General features: G+C 45.3%; 2 protein-coding genes across 2 annotated transcripts in view; both read left to right on the forward strand.

Annotated features, from left to right (window-relative positions):
- The window catches only part of LOC126559230 (translationally-controlled tumor protein homolog), a 183,694-nt gene that overhangs the window by 132,073 nt on the left and 31,547 nt on the right, over window positions 1-20,074 (forward strand). The gene's annotated exons all lie outside the window — the stretch shown is intronic.
- LOC126560053 (coiled-coil domain-containing protein lobo) overlaps window positions 1-20,074 on the forward strand; it is a 150,731-nt gene that overhangs the window by 17,545 nt on the left and 113,112 nt on the right. The gene's annotated exons all lie outside the window — the stretch shown is intronic.

Below are 20,074 nucleotides of genomic sequence, written 5' to 3' on the forward strand. Positions count from 1 at the left end.
CTGGGCAACACAATGTAGAACCTCCTGTGTGTGTGTCTTCAGTCCTTCGGTAGGAACAACTTTTTTGTCACACGCGTTTGATGCGTTCCGTGTGTATGATCGCGCTTACTCGCCTACAGACAGTACGCGCACCTCGTTACACTTGAATTCCGCGAAAGTCACCCTTATACACATGTAGCAGCACTTTTGTGGGCAAGATCGCCCAAATGACAATCAACACTACTACCACAACACAGTGGTGCCGGGTACGCGCGCGTGTCTAATCATATAGGAGAACGCGCCCTTTTGTGCTATCTAACCCCGGTAACAAGCGGACAACACATACGCACTCATATCATCCCGTTCGTCCGTTCGTGGCATATAGGCTTGAAGAATAGTTTTGACAGGAAGAAAATGACGCACGTAAACTACTGTACTCCACGGATGCGGATGTGAATGCGTTGTGGATCCTCGCGACTGATGCTGGAAATTGTTTTGCCGGTTGGATAGCGAGCGTTCGCCATGCGGGTCACACCACACACCAGAGTACAATTAGCTCGATCGGTCGTACTGACTGTTTCGCACTGCGGAGCCCATAGCGAAACAGACGGCGATCGCGCCCGGACACAAGAACAACACCGATAACGAAAAACGCGGGTACATTATTGCTTTCTTCGGTGTGTATGTGTGCTTGGTAACGGCTTCACTGTGTCTTATGCGAATTTTATCTTACCCAACCACCTTACATCGCGTCGTAAATCCACCATAAGAATTAGTGCACTTTAGTAGCCTTTTCTCGAAGAATTTCTTATTTCACTTTGAATTTTTCGTTTTTATTCTCACACTTTATCACTGATCGCGCGTCCGCCAATAGTACCACACACGTGTGGTACTCTTTTGGTCACAATAAACCACACACGAGAGCTTAATAACGTTACCCACCGCGTGTTACAGTACGCGATAAAAGCAGTTCACAGGTCACACAGAAAATTCACCGTATTTGTGTGTGTTTTTCTTTCGCGGTAAATGAATTTTCACCTCACGCATTAATCGCGGCTTTCGATAGGTTAAACTCCAAAAAACGCAGGATGTCCTTCCACCCCCCCCGCAGTGGAAAAGTCTCCTCGCCAGCGGACAGAGTGTTTTTGTGGCGCGTTTTCAGCAGCAGCGGAGAGCGCGAAGAATACACACCGTTCGCCTCGCACGCGTAAAATAAAATTGAAATTGGCGTGCCAGTGATGTTGTGCCGTTGGCCCGTTTTACGCGTCCCGAGATGACCCGAAGCCTGTGTGTGCCTCGCTGATTTCGAAGAGCCGAAGCAGTGTGTCGCGCTCTCGCTCTTGTGTGTAGGGAGCGGGAACGGGACAGCATGTCCGCGACAGTGTGCGCTGTACTCTTCCCTTGCAAAGGGTGGCTCACGCATTGTTGGAGGACAAACCAACAACAAAAAAATGTATGAGACCGAGAGAGCGAGAGCAATGTTGAGCTGGGAGAATAGTTTCGCTGGCATAGACCGTGCCTTTGACAGCTATGCTGCAGAAGAAAAGGATGTGGTGTGGTGGAGTGTTTGTAATTTTTTGTTTATATTCTAAGGAAACTATTGGGGGGTTTGGGTTTTGGTCGATTGTTATTAATATTTTCAATTCATTAATTTATTATTAATTTTATTAATTAATTTATCTAAGTCACAAATATATTCTCGGTTTCCTATACACCCTGAGCTATTTATCAACATTATCATTGATATGGAAATATGTGTCTTAATGAGTTTTTAAAATTGATTTATTGTGTAGATTTGTTGAATTTACAAAAAAATGTGTTTTTTATTAAATACAATTGTTAGAACACTGCCTCGCTAGCGATCTCTCAATATCCTTGCATCCTCGTGTGCGCGCGTGTTGCACCGGAAACCCGACTGATATACCGCGTGTGAGAGAAAGAGAGAGAGAGAGAGAGAGACAAAAAGAGAGAAGTACAGTGTCCTAAACTGCCCAGCGCGTTCGTGTGCGTGTGTGAGCCGTGGTGAATTTTTTTTCTTCTGTTTGCAGAAATCCAAAACCGTGATTCTCGTACAGAGGGGACCTACGAATGGGGTGCGTAACGTCCGAAACGCGCGCGCTATCGCAACACGCATCAACGCCAAACTATTCTACCACCAACACACTGCACCAGTATCCACCTTCGCGCGAACCACCGCACCCCGGTGAGAGAGGTCAGTCCGACTGTAAAGCATCTTCTATTTCTTTCCTACTGTTTGCATTCTTTACCATGTTTATGTACTGTTCACGCTTATATCCTGTCTTTCTTGGCATTATTGTTGGCGGCAGCTTCTTGTACTACCACCCCTCCTCACACACACACACACACACACACACGGCCACCAGGAAACGCACCTTCGAGCTCACGCGGTGTGAACGTTTATTGTTTGTTGCCTTTCTGTAATGGTTTTGTGCTGTCGTTTTATTTTGCATCGTGTTTCTGTGTTGTTGCTTCTTATGCCGGTTACAACAAAAAAAAAGATCATGCTTTTGTATAGAGATTTCTTGGAAACAGAAACATGTTCAAGATTTAGACGAATATTGAAGGTCCTTTCAATTTAAATATGGGCAGCTAATTAGGCTCTTGCTCATTCATCCAAGAAAGAACTCAAGCGCATCCTGGCGTTAAATATCCTGTAATCCCTGATCAATTCCTTATCAAAATCATTCAATTTCAAACTTAAGCTTATCCAAACTACTCCTCCAGTCCAAGGACTTTGACAGTTGTGTTAATAAATCGCTCCGTTTCTTAAGAAAGCAAAAAAGAACACCCAAAATAAAACAACATGCAAGTGTACTTGCCAAGCGAAAACATAATCCATCTCCCGCGGGTTCACGCGTGTGTGTGGTCTGCGTCTGGCAATGATAGGATGCCTTGTGTGCGATCCCGCTGGTTTCGTTTCGCTTGCGGTGCCGCTAGCGAGAAACACCGCGACGTCTTCGCCGTTTTCCGTGGACGCCATCATTACGGCCAAGTCTAAGTCCATTTCCCGGCTAGTCCTCTTCACGGTCGGGGGTCAGCTTGCGAGTGTGTGTGTGTGTGTAGATATGGTACACACTAGATACTTTAGGACACAGGGTACAGGGTGAGGTAGCTGTAACTGTACCGTCTTGCGAATTTCCGCGGTTTCCGTGCTAAATACGTAGCGAAGGGAAGCAATACCTTGGAAAAAAGAAAGTTGATTCGCGAACGTCTGAAGGGTGCCAAACGTGCAAAGAATGGTAGGATGGACAGGATGCGCGATTCGTAACACACATTCATCCACTTACGAGCATACATTCGCTTACACACACACACACACACACAAACCTGTGTAGGGAGGGTATGAGATGTCCAGCGGCGTTTACCCTAGAACCTTATTCTTCGGTCGTCCCCTGTCCCATGAGGGTAATAGGACAGTCGCGCGCGGTCTTCGTCGATTGACGTTTTTCCAATACGCAGGGACGACGTGTGTAGGAAAGGAGAGCGGGAGGACTGCAAAGGAGGAGTGATTCGCGCATTTTAGATGGCAAGGGAGATGATCACCCTCCAGGCAATTGTGTCGTGCGTTGTTGGATCTGCACATGTCCATCGAAGGAATACCTTACGATGTATCCTTAGAGAAACGAGTTCTTGCTGGAAGAGCGAAAGAGAGAGAGATATATATAGAGAAGGGATCGGGTGGCAGGGTTTGAAGAGCAAACGGCTGTACGGCGTGTGTCCGTTTTTGCGAGGGAAGAAATCTAATGAGGACGCGGTTGGCGCGGAGTGGTGGTGAGTGGTGTTTGTATTGTCATTTCTCCTGCTCACCGTGGACACCGGTCGGCGTGGTTGAGATGGTATTGGTGCGTGTTGCACATACGGGAAAAAAGGATAAAAGGGGGAGGAACACACATACCGAAACTTCGGCCCAGAGATGAGAGAACTTCGGCCTAGAGTCACCGAGTCTCTCCGCGATGCCGTTTCTTGTGTACGGTGCGAAGGAAAAGGAACGACACCGAGCGCGATGAGGGAGGGTCGGTGGGAGACTGGTAGGGAGAAAGTAGGGAGGAGCAGGGCATATCGTCCACGCGGATCGGAGATTTATGCATGTGTGTGAGTTGGAGTGCAAGACAAAGGACGACGTCGGCGACGATGAGAACGATGCGTCCGGGCTGTAGGATGTCTCGAGAATTAAGGATATACCCGGAAAGGAGGGGGGGGGGGGGAGGACCGTTGTGGAGTAGCAGAGCTAACGGAGTAAACAATCGCACACATACACTGGCAGTGGGATGGATTCGCGCGCGCGAAGAAATGACCACTCACACTGAGCGGAAGCTTCGCGAACCGGGCCTCCGAGATGTTTTCCTGCGGAGGGATTTTTGAACGATTTTCTTTCGCGTGAGCATGGGTTTGGGAGTAGGTGGAGAAGGGGCTGTCGGAACCTTTTTCCTACGAAGGGAGAGGGTGGGTCGAGGGTACTTCGTTTTAGTCAACGATTTGCACATTTGACGTAAAGCCAACGGACCTAGTAGAGAAGCTTAGTCTGGTTGAGTATTGCAGAAAAGGAATTGGTGTAATGTTTTTGTTAAATTGAAACACTTTTTAACAATTCTTATCAATTCTTGGTAACATTGTTTCCAGAGTGGGCACAATACTTCAATATTTAATGTTGCATATTTCTCTGTTTAGTTGCCGTACTTTAGTGAATATTAATATAACTTAACGTAAATAATTCCTAAAAATAAATGTAAAATTAACAATACAAAACATTATACTAAAACTTTGAAAGAATTGCTTCACTCTACTAAATTAATCCTTCCGGATACTTGATCTGATATTGAAGAGGATAAAAAAGAGCACTGTTTTGTCGATTTCTTCAATAAAGCCCACGGATGGCGTATTCTATCCTGATGCCGTCTATGTGTCGCCTCCAACAACATCGTCATCGTCCATCCCCACGCCGGGACGCGACGACGACGATGAGCCCGGGATAAATTGCATCGCCGCACACGGGGAGGAAACACATTCGAGGAAATGACAAACTCGAATATGTTTGTACGGCGAGCGACTCGCACAAGAAGGCATACGCAAATATTCTTGCAAGAGAGTATCCTTTCGGTCACATTTTCGCTGCCTACTGCAACACACTACACGGCGTCTCGGCCCACCATCGTACCAACGTTGCGTGTCGATGGACGAGATGCGTATTACCCCAACAATTTCCTTCCCTTCTTTTCCCTCGTTTTTTGCGTCCTCCGGCCTTCTTCGAGGCGGGCGAAACCTCACCGCCATTTAAATGGAAGCGGGCCAACGTATAACTTTAGCTAATACACGTACCGATGGCCACCGGGTTAGAGAGATGAGTTGATTGCGTTCGCATACGTACACACTGCGAATGTGTGCATGTGTATCCTTGGCCGCGTACATTGCGAAGAAGGGTAAGATTAAAAGGCGACTCGGTCGTACCGCGCCGGCACACAAGGCACAACGTTTCGAACGCGGGATGTTTTTCGTCGTTGCGGTTGAATTCGCACTGCACCGTGTGTAAGGCGAAGGCTCGCGGAAACGGCGAGGAGCAGAAGGTACTTTTGCGCTGGACTTGCTCCGCACACTATCGTCCTGCTCGACGGATATTGAATGTGGCACACCAGCCGTTCAAAGAAAGACGAATAAAGCGATGTTTGGGGAGAATTGGGATTATAAGGTGAAGCGGATGTGTCTATCGATGGTTGCGAAAGGATAAGCTCGCGAGAGTGACATTTTGGAGGCGCATTAACTCGTACACCACCCGGCTAATATGGTGCACAGCATGCGTAGTAACACGTGCGTTCCGCGTAAAACACCATGCGCCTCCATCGAAGTGGTGGAAAACGAATTAATTTCGCCACCATTCCGGCTTAAGGGATTTCCATTGCGTGCGGTTTCTTGCGTGATGAAATGGAAAAAAACAACTCATATTTACTCTCGCAAACAGATACTCGCATGCGACGGGCACATCCATTTGTCTTAGCTCTTCTTTCAATTACAACCCTCCATGCTGACCAGGGGCGCGCGTCTTTGACAGCGACCGGCGTACGCGATACAATTTCTCGATTTTCATCATCATCCTTTTCTTTCAATATAGGAAGTTAGGATGAAAAGATACGCATCCACACAAACATGAACACGCGCGAGATAGGACAAACCTTTGTCCCTCGGGTAAAATCTTGTGTCGAAGTGAAGGATTTGCCTGATCACTCATTCTTGTTTTTTTAAATGCAGCCACCTAGCAAGGATGCTCACCGTATAGGTTTCCCCGAGAGTTTTGTCTGGGTCGATCGATGCCGGCTTCTTGAGGTGGAAACAAATTGGGTGAAGGAAAAATACTTTCGCGCACATGCACATTACAAGACGTTGTTTTTTCAAGTCATTGTGTGTAAGTTTGACAAAAAATAAAATAATAACATTTTATTAAGATGTAAACCTGACAGTCGTTGTCGTTTTCATATATCTTGTTCCCTTTAATGGCTGAATAAGAATTGTTTTATTTATAGTTTAAATATATTAAAAAAAATTAAGATGTAACGAATTGTAAAATTAATAACCTTAAAAGAATCATGCAGAAAATCACTTTCTTTAAAGTAAAAAATCTTAAGTTATAAAAGTACGCAAAGTGAAAGTTTCAAAACTTCAACTCCTTTACAATACATTCGCACCACCACCTGCCACCACTGCTGCCAATATTGACCAAACGTTCTTAATACGCGAGCTCATATACACATACGTGCAAGAATTCGTACGGTAACCGCTCGGACATCAGCATTTCCTAAGACTTTCCCTCGCTGGGAAAAACTGGGGCCGCCTGCCTATGGCGAAAGAAATGGGGCACATTCAGAGTGGGAGAGAACATGCAGCATCTCCCCGGTACCGTGTGGACAGCGGCTATGTACTGCAGCAAACGGCTAAGACACACGAGTCACGTTGAATTCGTCCAGGTTTTTCTTTTCTTTGTCCCGCCTCGCTCACGCCGCCACAAGAAGCGCACGTGCTCTTTCGCTCGACACGTGTATTTTCTTTCGCTCTTGCTCACTCTCGTACGCTCGTTCCTTTTCTAACAAACGACTCCCCCACAAGCGCTTCCTCCTCCTGTACCAATCACTTCTTCCAAACGCTGACTAATACAGCGAAAAGATTTACCGTGCGTGGCGAGGAAAATTGGACGCTTTTGCTAACTCCGCGAGTTTTTCCTTGTCCAGCGTGCTCGCTTTCTCTCGCTCTTGCTCACACTATCACACTCACACCGCATATCGCACCTATATAAATACGACGAAAACCGACCGTTCCATATCAGCTGACCATTGGCGTTTTCACTCTTGTCCGTGCGCCGGCCGTTCGGTTGGTCCTTTTTCCTTTATTGTGTACTCTTGACCGGTGGGGTTTGGGTGGTGTTTTTCCGTTTTTGCCGGACGACGACGACGACGACGATGATGACGACGACTACGAAGGATGCCTTTTGCCCGGTATCCTTACGAGACTCACTTAGCAACGGTGGCGTGGGGCGAGTGGTGGTAGTTCGGGTGAAGGAGAAGCTAAAGCAGGGATGCTTCATTTTCTCAAATGTTGAGAGTTTTTGGAGGGAGCTTGGTTGGTGCTGGCGGCAGAGATGCAGGCAATGGAAAAAGGATACCGGGCGCACACGAAACACAAACTGACCAGTGAGTAAAGCTAAGAAAATGTATTTGCTAGTGTAGTTGTAACCGTGCCTGCCTGCGTCCTTTTAGGATGTCGTGCTGTGCTTTGGGAACGAACGCTAGCCGCGGTGGAACGGTTGCGGACGAAGTATGGGTCAGCCTGTACGTTTGCCTATGTGCGGATGTTGGGGTTCCGTCGTCGCTTGATTGGCGAAATGCTGCGATGCGCCCTCCTGGAGTGTGTGGGCGAGCTAAGCGGACGATGGCCAGGATTGTAAGGGGGGAAAATGGTGGGCTTTAGAGAATGAGAACTCGGCTCTTGCACTCTACCTCCTAGGATAGGATGTGTGTAGTGTCCATCTCGAGCACGACTTCTTCGTCCTCGTTGTATGTGTTGTCGGTATGTGTGTGTGTGTGTATTGGAAACCGACGTGAAGTCCGTTTTTCGATCGACGTTAGCGCTTTAGCGAAAGGGGATGGAGAAAAAAGCGTTGGGATGTCCATTTTCGGAGGCTGGGATGTCGATGTCGCTTTGCGAACGGATGTGTGACTGGAGTGGGTGGAAGGAGGAGGAGGAGTTGAGAGTTGGGAACAGTGTTGGGTTTTGAGAAATTGTGTGTTCTCGTGGCTGACGCTAAGTAACGCTAGCAGCTATGCAAGAACCGTACGACGCGGCAGGTGCTTCAGCTATTTTCTATACCAAGCGCACCAGTGTGTCCGTCCAGTACGGCTCGCTAGTACTGAGGGGGAGGATGTTTTTGTTTTTTTTTTGTTTGGTGTATGGACCGTCACTTCACTCTGAGCCAGAGGGAAGCCCAAGAAACAGGATCAGTTTGCGCGAGAGCAGGAGCGAAAGAGTGAGATTGCGCGAAAATTTCCACACTTTTCCCTGAAAGGTGAACTACCCCGTGCTGGCCGTAGCTGTGTAGAGAGCGATGGGCGGAGAAAAACGGAACCTTTTCTTGGCGACTGTCTAACACTGTGCTTGCCATGTCCCTGCAGGACATTCATATCCTTCCCGCAGCATCCCTCTTCCTCCGCACCCACCTTTCCAACCCCCGGTTGTTGCCGTGCTGGGAGAGAAGATACCGAGATTATAGATTTTCGGAATACCGTCTCCCGCAAACGGGGCACAACACGGACAACGGGGCACGGGCAAACTCATTTTAAATATTGCGTTTCGTCCTGCGCTGCACACGTCCTCGTATGTGTGAGTGGGTAGAGGTGGCGGGCAGTACGTCGCGGCATGCGTACGTGGGTATGTGTACGAAAATGGATCTCAATCTTGACCAAGTGGTAGGAGACGAAAACTCGTGACTTGATATGTTGCGAGCCTGGGCCTCTTATGCTGACCAAGTTTGAACGTTTGAAGGGGACGGCGGGTCGGGTGGCTTTCTCGTGTCCAACCTTTTTGCGTCACATGGGTAAGGTAGTTGGCAGAGGTGTGGAAAGTGGATCTTTTTTCCTACCCTTATCTCTCTCTCTCACACTCTCTCTCTCTATCTTGCTCGCTCTTTTCCAGAAATCCCGAGACACGTACCAAAAGCCCTAAACACACGACCGAGCTTATTTACCATCTTTTTAACCCACTCGCTTTCCTTTTTGCATTTCACCGTCCGACCGGCACGGTGTGGACCCGGACCGGAGGTTAGTTTTCCAGTTTCCCTGATGGTGTACATAGATATTGCGCGTGAGATATTCACACACACCCGTGCGTGCGTGTGCGAGAGGGTGCGTACAGGGGGGTTTTCAAACTGACGCACTCTTTTCTGCGTGTGCGTTTCGTTTGGGTGAGATTTGGAGATGGGGCGGCAAAGCGGGTGGTGTTGCTACGGGTAACCGTGTTACCGTCTTGCAGATTTTCTTCTAGAACACCAACATCCACCCGGTTGATTGCTTCTTGCAAGCAATCCGGTCGCTCGGTTCGGGAGAGCTACTCACAGAGGAGCCTTGTGGATGCATTTTAGGCGATATGCTGTGAGATGCGTATGAGGATATTTCATCCACTTCCGGGGTGCCGGGCTACCGTGTACGTACTCGTTGGACTGAGGCTCTAAAGCCTGCTTTGTCTTCGATGGTGCATGGGCACTCTAGCAGCTCGCTTCGGGCTTACGAGAGTCAGGATTTGCAAGTACGACGACACGACTACGATGACCAAGATATTCTGTATCCTTAAACCTGTGCTTCTCCGTACGGGGACCTTATCCTCGGGACAGCCGGGCAGAGCGCCATCGAATCTTTTGGTTACAGCTTTGAGGATTTATGTTTTCGATCCGTTCGGTCCAGTCCAGTGGTTATCATTTCCGGCTTACTCGACTCGCCACTGGCCAGTGGATTTGGGCGTGCATTGAAACGACGCGGCATGCATGCTTCGAACGTGCGGCAACAGAGCACAATCCTTTTTGCATGATTTGAATGAATCGATAATATCTCAGGAGATAGGTAACGGTTGATTGGCATAAAGGCGATTGTCTTTGAAATTTTGGTACTTGGGAAAGTATATTTAAGAGGGTTTTCTTGAAGTTCTACTTAATTTTTTTTGTTACATCACAGATTACCAAAATTATATGGCACTTTTTGGATTGTTGTCTTAAGCATGTCCAAACAATAATTAATTAAGTCAGTCATTAATCTTTAAAAAATAGTTTTGGCTATCCTCAATGAACACCTTTTTTTTTAAATCACCTTTTCCACAAAAGCCCACCGGTTCCTCGCTTGATGAACTACCCAAATCACCGTTTCAGCTTCCGCTACTTTTCTGCACGGAACGTAGGCGGTTTCTGGACGAGGTTGGTTGGGTGCCTAGGTTCATCTTTTGCATTCTGGTAAAAGAACGTCCAGCACCAGCGAGAACCCTATTCATCTTGGATCGATGTAGCTCCGGTTGGGAGGAACCGATTCGCAGCGGTCGGGCGGGACTGGGCTGGAACAAAAAACTAAGAACATGTACATCAACCATCCGGACCCATCGACGTCGTCATCGTCGCCATCGTCGTTGTTTGAAGGAAGATGTGCTGGTCGAATTCTCGTCCCGTTTGAGAAGGATATTAGCATACACAGCATCGTCCGGTCCGGCCAGTGTAGCCTGACCAACCTCGAGCAGTGGTAAAGAAGTAGCTCGCCGGAGCCGTGGAACGCTGGTGGAACGGTCAGCAAAAAGAGGATCGGATTGTAAGGATATGGACATCCCGTTGCTAGGCAAGCAGGTTCAATATATACACATACACGAGAGTGCACACATGCACTCACGCACGGTTCGCTCTGCATATCCCGCTAGTCTCACCAGTAGCCGAGGGTGTGAGGCGACGACGCTGAGCATCTTTTCTTTCGCATCCTTCGAACGATGCGCCCGGTCAGCGAGGAAACGGCAAAACTCTGCTCGACCACACATTCGCTTTATGTATGCTGGTGCTTTCTTTGCTGCATTTAATCCTCCTCGGCCACCTTCTCAATCGCTCGGTCGGCACAAAACCGTCCGCTCTGTGCTGCTCTGGCTCTGTGCGTCCGTCTCATTCGTGCGCTGGTTTGCGTTCCCGGCCGGGAGACGACGCAAGCATTTGCAGTTAGCTTTGACTTGTGTGGAGGGGTTTTTGGTTCAATTTTTGTTGTTGTTGTTGCTGTTTTGCCCATCCCGTGTACACCGGGCAAGAATTTCTCACATACTTGTGCAAATAAATTTCCTTTCACTGCAGCATCCCAGGGGGTAGCACATCTCGAGCCTACCTGACACCTTCTTTCTCGTTCTGTACGTACGTATGCCAAACAAATGAGTTTCGAATATATTACGGAACGGAGGGCACTTTATCCAACGGTGTGTATGGATATTTTGGTTCGCGATTTTTCCCTCGGTTTTGTGCTATTTGCCATTGCTTCACCGAAAGAAAGACGCTTAGGGAGAGGGTTTTTGGTCAATCAGTCCACATGAATTAAAATGTGCATCATCCGTGCGTTACCAACGGGATATTAAAATAAAAAATGGAATCAACTATCTATAGTTTGATCTATAGTTTGAGAAGAGTTTGTAGATCAGTGTGATGTAGGAAAGATTATTTAGAAAAGATTTAACATACAGTGTTGAACAATAAATTAAGACCACTTTTATATTCGATTTTAAAACTGCTGCTTTCGATACTAACATTGGATACAGTTGTATCAAAACCTTATGCCTAAAAATATGAAGATATCTTTGCTTGAATTTTTGGATCCATATTTATTAATCAATTTATTTTTTTATTTATATTATATTCTTACTGCTTATTGCTGTATTGTCATTTATAAGTCGTTATGTATGTATTGTTAATTAATTAATTAATTTCCTAAAGGACGGCCTAACCGTATTTTTATTCATTAATTTATCAAATGAATATAAGGTCTTATTTTGTGATCTTATATCACTTTTGGCCTGACTCTAATTAAAAATTAGAATGGCAAAACGAGCTCTAGAATCGATTTCATGATTAATTCAATGACGGGAACGTTTTACCAAGATGTTCAATTATGTTTTAAAAATGAAAATGAGTCGATTCTTAGAAAATTGTATTCACAATCTACTTTTTATGTTATCTACAATAGGAGGTGGTCTTAATTTATTCTCCAAGACTGTACATGCTTTCGATGTTGAATGAAAATGACAACGAGAGATAGAAACTATTCAAAGTACATCTTTTGAGAGAAAATGTTATGCATTAGAATCATTTAGCATTTAGAAAGGAACGATCCGGTGGTGAGGCGACAGTAGTGTAGGCCGGACCGGTGCTCAAATCCCATCCGTACCGTTTCTCCGTAGTAAAAACTGACTATACAAGCACGTAGTATCAACAAGTTTAGTAAGTTTCAACAAATCATTAAGTAGTTCTTGAACTACTAGAACTAGTCTAGAAGAAGAAGAAGAAGTATTTGTAAAAATCTAATATTTAAAATAATGATGATATATTATTCAATATTTTCTATAAATTTCTTTTCGATCATATGGATTAGTCTTTCCATTTTAAAATGCTCCTTAAAGAGCGAATCGTAAGTAATAGTGTGTGGGTTTGCTTATGTATGTGTGTGTGAAAAGTCAGACAGGACAAAAGGTCACAATATACGCTATATTAAACCTTCACGCGCTACGATGGCAAATGAGATTAAATTCGCGTGTGAAGATGATACGTGGAAGGATCAAAACTGTGTGCTGATTCCATGCCCATGGCTCTTCTCGAGTTGTACTAAAGATCAAGTTCCCAAATGTAAAAGTAATCTACGAACTGAACTACCATTTTTCGAAAGAAATCGAAATGTTAGATGTGCGTGTGTGGGGTTCATTTTCGATATTCCGCGCCTCTGGTGGACATGTAGCGAGATTATTGCACGATACAAAATAGCTGGCCGTAAATCGAAGCTCCCAGATGTAAGGAAGGCGAGACAGAAAAAATCGCTTTAGCTAGGGTGGAAAACTGTGACAGAATCACCAAGCACCGTCATGCACTGGATTGGACAGAATGCTTTGCAAAGTTTGCCTTACGCGAAAGCGGGGAATGAAAATGGTGAAAGCAGATAGAAGAAAAGCTGGACAAACATGACAGGATTCTGTCCAGCGGAGCGGGTATGTGTTTTGTGTATGTATACACAAACTGCATGAGTGTGTGTGTGTGTGTGGTGGGTCCGTACCTCACACTGCGATTGCTTTTTCATTTCCTTTTCTTTTTATCCACCATATACACCCACACACATACACACACATAGATGAAGGATCGCGAGTTTTGGCGCGCCCGCATCCACTTTCCGTCACATTTTAAGGATGTCACCTTTCGTCCATCCTTTGTACGGTCATCGGTCCGAAGTTTAACCCTCCTTTATGTGAGGCTGTTTCCTTCAGCGCCACTTACATGTGTGCGATGTTGCCACATCCACACACACACACACACGCACACCTTCATGAGAGAAGAATTCGCGAACAGAAGAGTCCTTCTGAGATCGTGGCCGGGTGCGCCGTGATTAACGAACGAACGCGACCGTAAGCAGAGATGAAGATAAAGCTGGCATCCAGGTAGAAGGGACGGGATTACAAATAAAAACAAAAATACCGAAGTACGAAACTGGCTACGTTTTGGCTCACGGATCACACACACACACGCCCAAGACAAAAGGGACCAAAACCCCGTTAAGTAGATGATGGAAGCGATGGTGGTGGGCGTAGAATGGAAAATTTTTCGCGACAGGCGATCCTGGTCGCCCTCTAGCCGCAACAACATGTCGCTTTTGGTTTCTTTTTTCTTCTCTTCCTGGAAGAATCCCCGTCAATTGCGTGTGCGTCTGGCTAGGCCCTTTTTTCGGCACACAGGCATCGACCGTTCCTGGCCAACGCACTCACTCATTTGGCAAGAAAAAGAAGCGAAGGTGGGAGAATTTTTTCAGACGACGGACAGGCTTATTTTCGGGGTTGATTGTTGTGTGGAAAACTTATCGCTTCGTCCTCCTTTCCTCGAGATCCTTGCTTTCTGCCCTTTGGGCAGAGATGTTGAAGACGAAATACTTCAACTCGCAGAAAAACGCGGAAGGATTGGGACGTGTTTATTCCCTTCTCCAGTTGATGTAAAACTCGAGGCGACACTCATACGCGTATTTCATAATACGGGACCAGTTTACGGAGCAAGGATCGTTCCAGAAAAAGAAGTGTCTGCAAAGAAGAGGGCAGCGCGTGGATTTTGCCAAAAAATATTTGCCGTCTGATTTTGAGACTGAGTTGCAGTTTATAAGAGCAGAGATTGCTCAAGATGAGGAGGAGATACTTCTGCAGGGGTAATCAAGTAGGATAAAACTAAAACTTTAACATTTTGGACTGTTTTTCTGTAAGGGATTCTTGCTCTAAACGCGATCTTCTGCAGTTTGTAAAAATATTCGAACGAAAAGAAGGAAAGATGTTGTACATCATGTTGTTTTTCTTGCCATACAGCGGATCCATTTATATATTGAAAACAGTGCGCATTTTCGTTGGCCGACGGTCTTCGGTGGCCGGTGTGTCCATCCTCGCCAAATTTTTCGACAGGCAGAAAAACAATCTTCTCCGTTGGCGAAGGTTACGTGTAGAAATGGTAGGATGACTGTAAGGAAACAAGCAAAACACGCACGCACACACACATATCCAATACATTCGCATTCGAGCGAGTCGAGCCCACGTTTAAAGAACATCATTGTAGCTAGAAAAAAAAATGGAAGAAAATTGTGCTAGCAAGAAATAGAACATAAATACTTTTCATCCCATGCGCCACGAACGGACAACACACGCGGACGTTTACTGTCACGTTCGAGATTCCTATTTTTACTTCCTATCCTTCGGCATGGTTGTTTGTGGTAATTCCCTTCTGTATTTTTCCGACGAAGTAAAGACGACGGATAGTAGATTTTTTTTTGTAGAGAGTAATGTTTGACCCTCCGCGATAAGGTACACTCCTACTGTCCGAACGTAGGACTTGGGTGTACATATGGGTGTGTGTGCGTAAGGTATCGGAATATTGATGATTTTCTTTTGGTGTGATTTGTTGAATTTTCCCAATTTATTGATGGATCAGAAATCGTGGAAAGTCTTTAGTTGCGCGATTGGTAATGGACGATTAATATTTTTATTATTCGTTTACTTTTCACTTGACTTTTCGTTTCAGTAACAAGTATCTAACGAAAGGCTAATTGAAGCGTGTTATCTTTAACACAGCAGATCATGATAATGCTTTACAGAGTGCCGAGATGGTCAATGGTATATAATGAACGCATAGAAAATATAACTGCTATACTATAAAGGCTCAGTTGACAACTGATTGACAGAAAATGGAAGATTTACCAACGTTTCTTTGAAGATTCATGAATTTTAATTATTTCACCTGCGCCTCTTCTGAATTTTGTAAAGTTCTGATACTAAATTTTAGGTCATCTTCATGAAAAAACATTGTCTAGAGACTACAGTCATAGTGAGGCCTAACTATCCAACTATGGAATAGCAATTAATCTAGTAAATGTTAAGGCAGACATACGCTATGTGTCGTTAAGCCAAGAAGAAGAGGCTACCAGCACTATTAGACTAGAAATAATGAAATGTCCCATTGATCTTGGAGATCTTCTTTATCATTAGAGGACCAGTTGAACAATTTTGGTTATAATTTCACTGATGATGATCATATTTGCGGTAATCTTCTTAGGACTTAGGACGGAGGTATAAAACAGAAGAATTGTTCTATAATTATTCCTTCCTACAAACAGTCAGTCACCAATAAAGAGAGCTGTCTTCCATCTGAGGCTTAGGCATCTCATATAAATTATCACTATTTATATCATCCATTTATGTGGTATCATCGAGTCCAGTGAGCCAATCGGTGGGCAGCGTGTCCTGTCGTCGTCGTCAAGAAGACTTCTGGATGAACATACATTACCCGTAACAAGGAAAACTAGAAGGGTATTACTATTTTTAACTTTTCTCTTTTTCGGCGGTTCTATCACTTGAAGATATCTTCGTCTGCCATTTCTGATTTTCGTTTAATTATTTTTACCTCCCGCAGAATAATCAGACGCGTACTATTTGAATCTATTATGCCATCATGACTCATGCATGCCTATCCTTTAACGTCCTTCGATTGAGCTAAGCGAGGAACAAACAGCTGTCATAGGCTTCTTATTGAAATTCATCTCAAAAAACAAGAACAAGAAAATATCTTTCCATTTTGCATTTCAAACTGAGATTCAAAGCCAAATCCGGCAAAGCGTAAAAGCGGCAATGTGTCATTTTTACGTGTGTGTGTGTGTGTGTATGTCTCGTTTATGGCAGGTAAATGCTTATGAGCACTCGAGGGAGAAGTGCACCCTTCAGCTATTCCCCCGTACCATCGGGCGACCATTTTTGTGCAGAATTTTAAGAAAAATGTGCTTCGTCAGCGCGAGTGAACCGCGCAACGACGCGTCGTTTGCCAGAGCAGCGGCCCAAGCTTTGCGTCGCGTCGCGCTCTTTCCCGCCACAACGATGGCAGTTGTTGGGTGTTCCGTTTTCCGTACGTGACGTTTCGTAGGTCGGCGGGGGTTCCACGCACCACGAAGCTACCTCCGTCCATCCCGTGCGCGATTAGTTGAGGGTTTTCTTATGACCCGTTCAATGTTGCCATGTCCCGGCGCGGGTGTTAATAGGCCGTGAGTCTGCGAAAATTTTTGGCCCATTCCTCTTGAGTCTGTCCTTCGGCTTTCTGCCTTCGGGGCATAGAGGAAGGATGCGAGCTGATCCATTATCCTGTTTTGCTGCCTGTGCGCTTGCACTGCTGGTATACCACCATTCTTTACCCCGTGCCCAACTTTTACCTGCGCAGCGTTCGTCTCCTGTTGCGAGGGACGTGACATTGCTCTTGCTCACGGGTGGTGGTATTGGTGGGCCATAAAAATGCATTGCACCATTGCACCGCGGGATCATCGAAGGTGTTAGTTGGCAAAAGCGAGGGAGGAACAACTGGAGGAGAGAGTGCGTGAGAGAGAGACAAAAGAGAGCGTACTTCCTACCTACGGGCAATATTCTGAGAATTGCATTCTAGACCGCCAAAATCGCTTGTTTTCGCCGTCGTCTTCCTCTGCCCAAATATCCCCGAAGGTGGTGATGGTGGTGCTGAACTCGAGGCGAGCCCCTTTGGTGAGCAATTGGCTGGGCCCCGGGGGAAATGAAACAACAACGAAAAAAGGATCGATACGCGACCAATAGGCGTCCCTTTTTACGGTCTTCCTGTGGCATCTCGCGCTTGAAAGGCTTCGATTGCTAGGATCCGGGATGGCGAAACACGAAGGGACCTACTGTACCTTTTCTGGCACGGAAACACGAAACCATCCCTCGTTCCATTCTCGCACGGTGTATGTGTGTGGTGTGTCTCTATCCGGCCGCGGTTCCATCGGTCCCGAGGATACCTCCAGGTTTGGTGCAGCATAATTTTAGCGATATTTCACGCACCCGTTGCAGGGAATGCACGGTCTGTTCTGAGTTGCAAAACACCGTCCCGCACACCGTCCTTTCTTTTGGTATTACTCTTCGATGTCCTTTTTCGCCGAGCTGTTCCCTTCCGGTTGCATGGGACAGCAATCGCGCTGTAAGCACCTCGCGTACCTGAGGGCTAAGAGGAAGGCAAAGATTTTTGCAATTGAACCTGCGGCAACCCTGCCAAGAAGGATTCATTTAAGTGGTGGACGGTTTGTTAAAAAAAAGGTGCTGCATAGGGGGTGTCGGCTCGGCTGAAAAACGGCAGAATAACCGAGCCACGCAACAGCAAGGAAGCAATGTTTATACGGAGTTATGTCTGGAAATCCGCGCCTAAATCCCAAGTTCCTTTACAGACGCGGAGAAGATTTTTTTTCTTTCGGGTCTTTGACGATTATGTTTTATTTGGGTTTGGTGTGTGAGCGCAGGTTTTCTGGTTTTCTTTTACAATCGATTATTTATGTGAAGGTTTTGCAGGGGTGCTATTTCACCAATAATTAGCTTTTCGTCCTTGTCGCTTGGTGATGTTGAAGTTTTTTTTTGAATAGAACCTCCAAGTTTGGGCTGATAATTTGACGGAACTGACGTGTTTTGCAGCAAAGTGTAACTAATTGTTATTATAATGGGCAAATTGAAGTTGAAGATAAATATCTTGCTGAAGGTTTCATCGAGTACAGGTCATCGAAACTATGTCTTAACTAATGTAGCAATACTTAAAAAAAAAACCATATTCGTCAGCTTTCCAGAGTTCACTTTACGATCATTTTAACAAACAACTATATGCTGTACGCCATAAAGCAGATATTTGAAAAGTGTTTAATTTCTACAACATCTACAAAACGAGCCAGCTAAATTGCATAGAGCTCTCATTTTGACTGATGTATTAGATAGTTAATAAATTCCTGGAACCTGAGGGACTATGTGAGTCGGCTTATGGTAACATCCCCCATCATTGAAAACGTTTAGGATAATTAATAGATGATTATCTTGAAACTTCTTGACCAAGACACGTGGTAAAAAAGGAGTGGACAGTCATGAGCCTTAACCAAATAGAAGGACTAGATCGTCTCATTTTGCAGAGCTAGTCTCGAGTTGTGAATGATACCAGACAATATATCCAGAACCAAACCGTGAAGCTGCTTTAAGTGGAACAAATTGTAAGATAAACAGAAGATTTTCAGATTGTAGAGATGAGTAAAATTTGTCCAAACATGGATCAGACTTTGGACTTTGGACTCACGGTTCCCGAAAAAAAAACCTCAGACCCAGTTCCGGGAAGTAGCTATAATTAGGAACCGTTCTAAATCGCTCGGGAACCGTCAGCCGTATTTTGAAGGTCCTTGGAAATCAGATAGTTGCGGAATTTCTAGAATAGGCCTAGTCCATTCTGCCTGTGACCTGCCTTGTTTAGTAGTTGCTTAGTTTCTTTTCTCTTGACTTAGCTGAACAGTCAATATTGGTGTAGAGAGCATTCAAGATTTGAAATAAAATTGCGTACATAGTATTTCCAGGGGAAACTCTACGACCAGTAAGAAAACACATTTTATGCTCGATTTAGAACATATCCTTTTTTCATTTCTACTACCCGACTATTAATTGTTGTACCCAATAGACTCACGACCAAATGTCGCGTTTTAAAACGTACGCCCAATCAAACGCGCTTTTTAAACGATCGGTTCTAAACAACTAATGCCGCTAATGATTCTCCACCACTCTCCATCCCCTAGCGAAAGCAAAGCCTTCGGATGTCAGTTTTTCCTACCTAGTTCAAGTACGATAATTGACGCGAATAGTCAGGAGATTAAGCGGCTTCGATTATTTGCAATTAGTCAATTATGTGGCGCCCTTTAGGCGCTACCGTATGGCATGCCAGGACATTGATCAAGCAAATGTCCTTTTAATCAAAAAAATCTACGCCTGCTGCTGCGGACCTAGTGTCGGTGTTTATAAAGACAGGAGTACAACAACCAAAAAAATCCTATCATTCTGTTTGTATGTTGGATTTGTTCGGGCTAGAAAAAAAGGAACTAAAACGCACATACACATGAAGAATGGGACACAGGATGAGGACACGAAAAAAAAAACAAACCTTTATGCTATTGCTGCCCGTTTATTTGATATGGTTTTTGGTGCAACTATGATACTAAAGGGAATGGAACAACATCAAGCGTGACGCTGTCTCCCTCACTTTCGCACTATATCTGTGTCCAGTCTACCCTTCTCAAAGCTCCCGAAGTAAACCCATTACGCGTTGGCTCTTCATTGTAGCGTCGATCAAACGTATGGAGGCTTTTCGGATCCTTTTTTCGCCCTTTCGTTGTGTTTGTGCTGCTCCCGGATGTGCACATACATCGCAGTATATTCATTTTTGAATGCGTTTTCAATCTCGTTTTTTTTGTGTGCGGACTTCCAATGCGTGTATTAGAGCTGTGCAACTGCAACAGTTCCGGCG

The sequence above is a fragment of the Anopheles maculipalpis genome, chromosome 2RL (genome assembly GCF_943734695.1).
Source record: "Anopheles maculipalpis chromosome 2RL, idAnoMacuDA_375_x, whole genome shotgun sequence".
Classification (NCBI taxonomy): domain Eukaryota; kingdom Metazoa; phylum Arthropoda; class Insecta; order Diptera; family Culicidae; genus Anopheles; species Anopheles maculipalpis.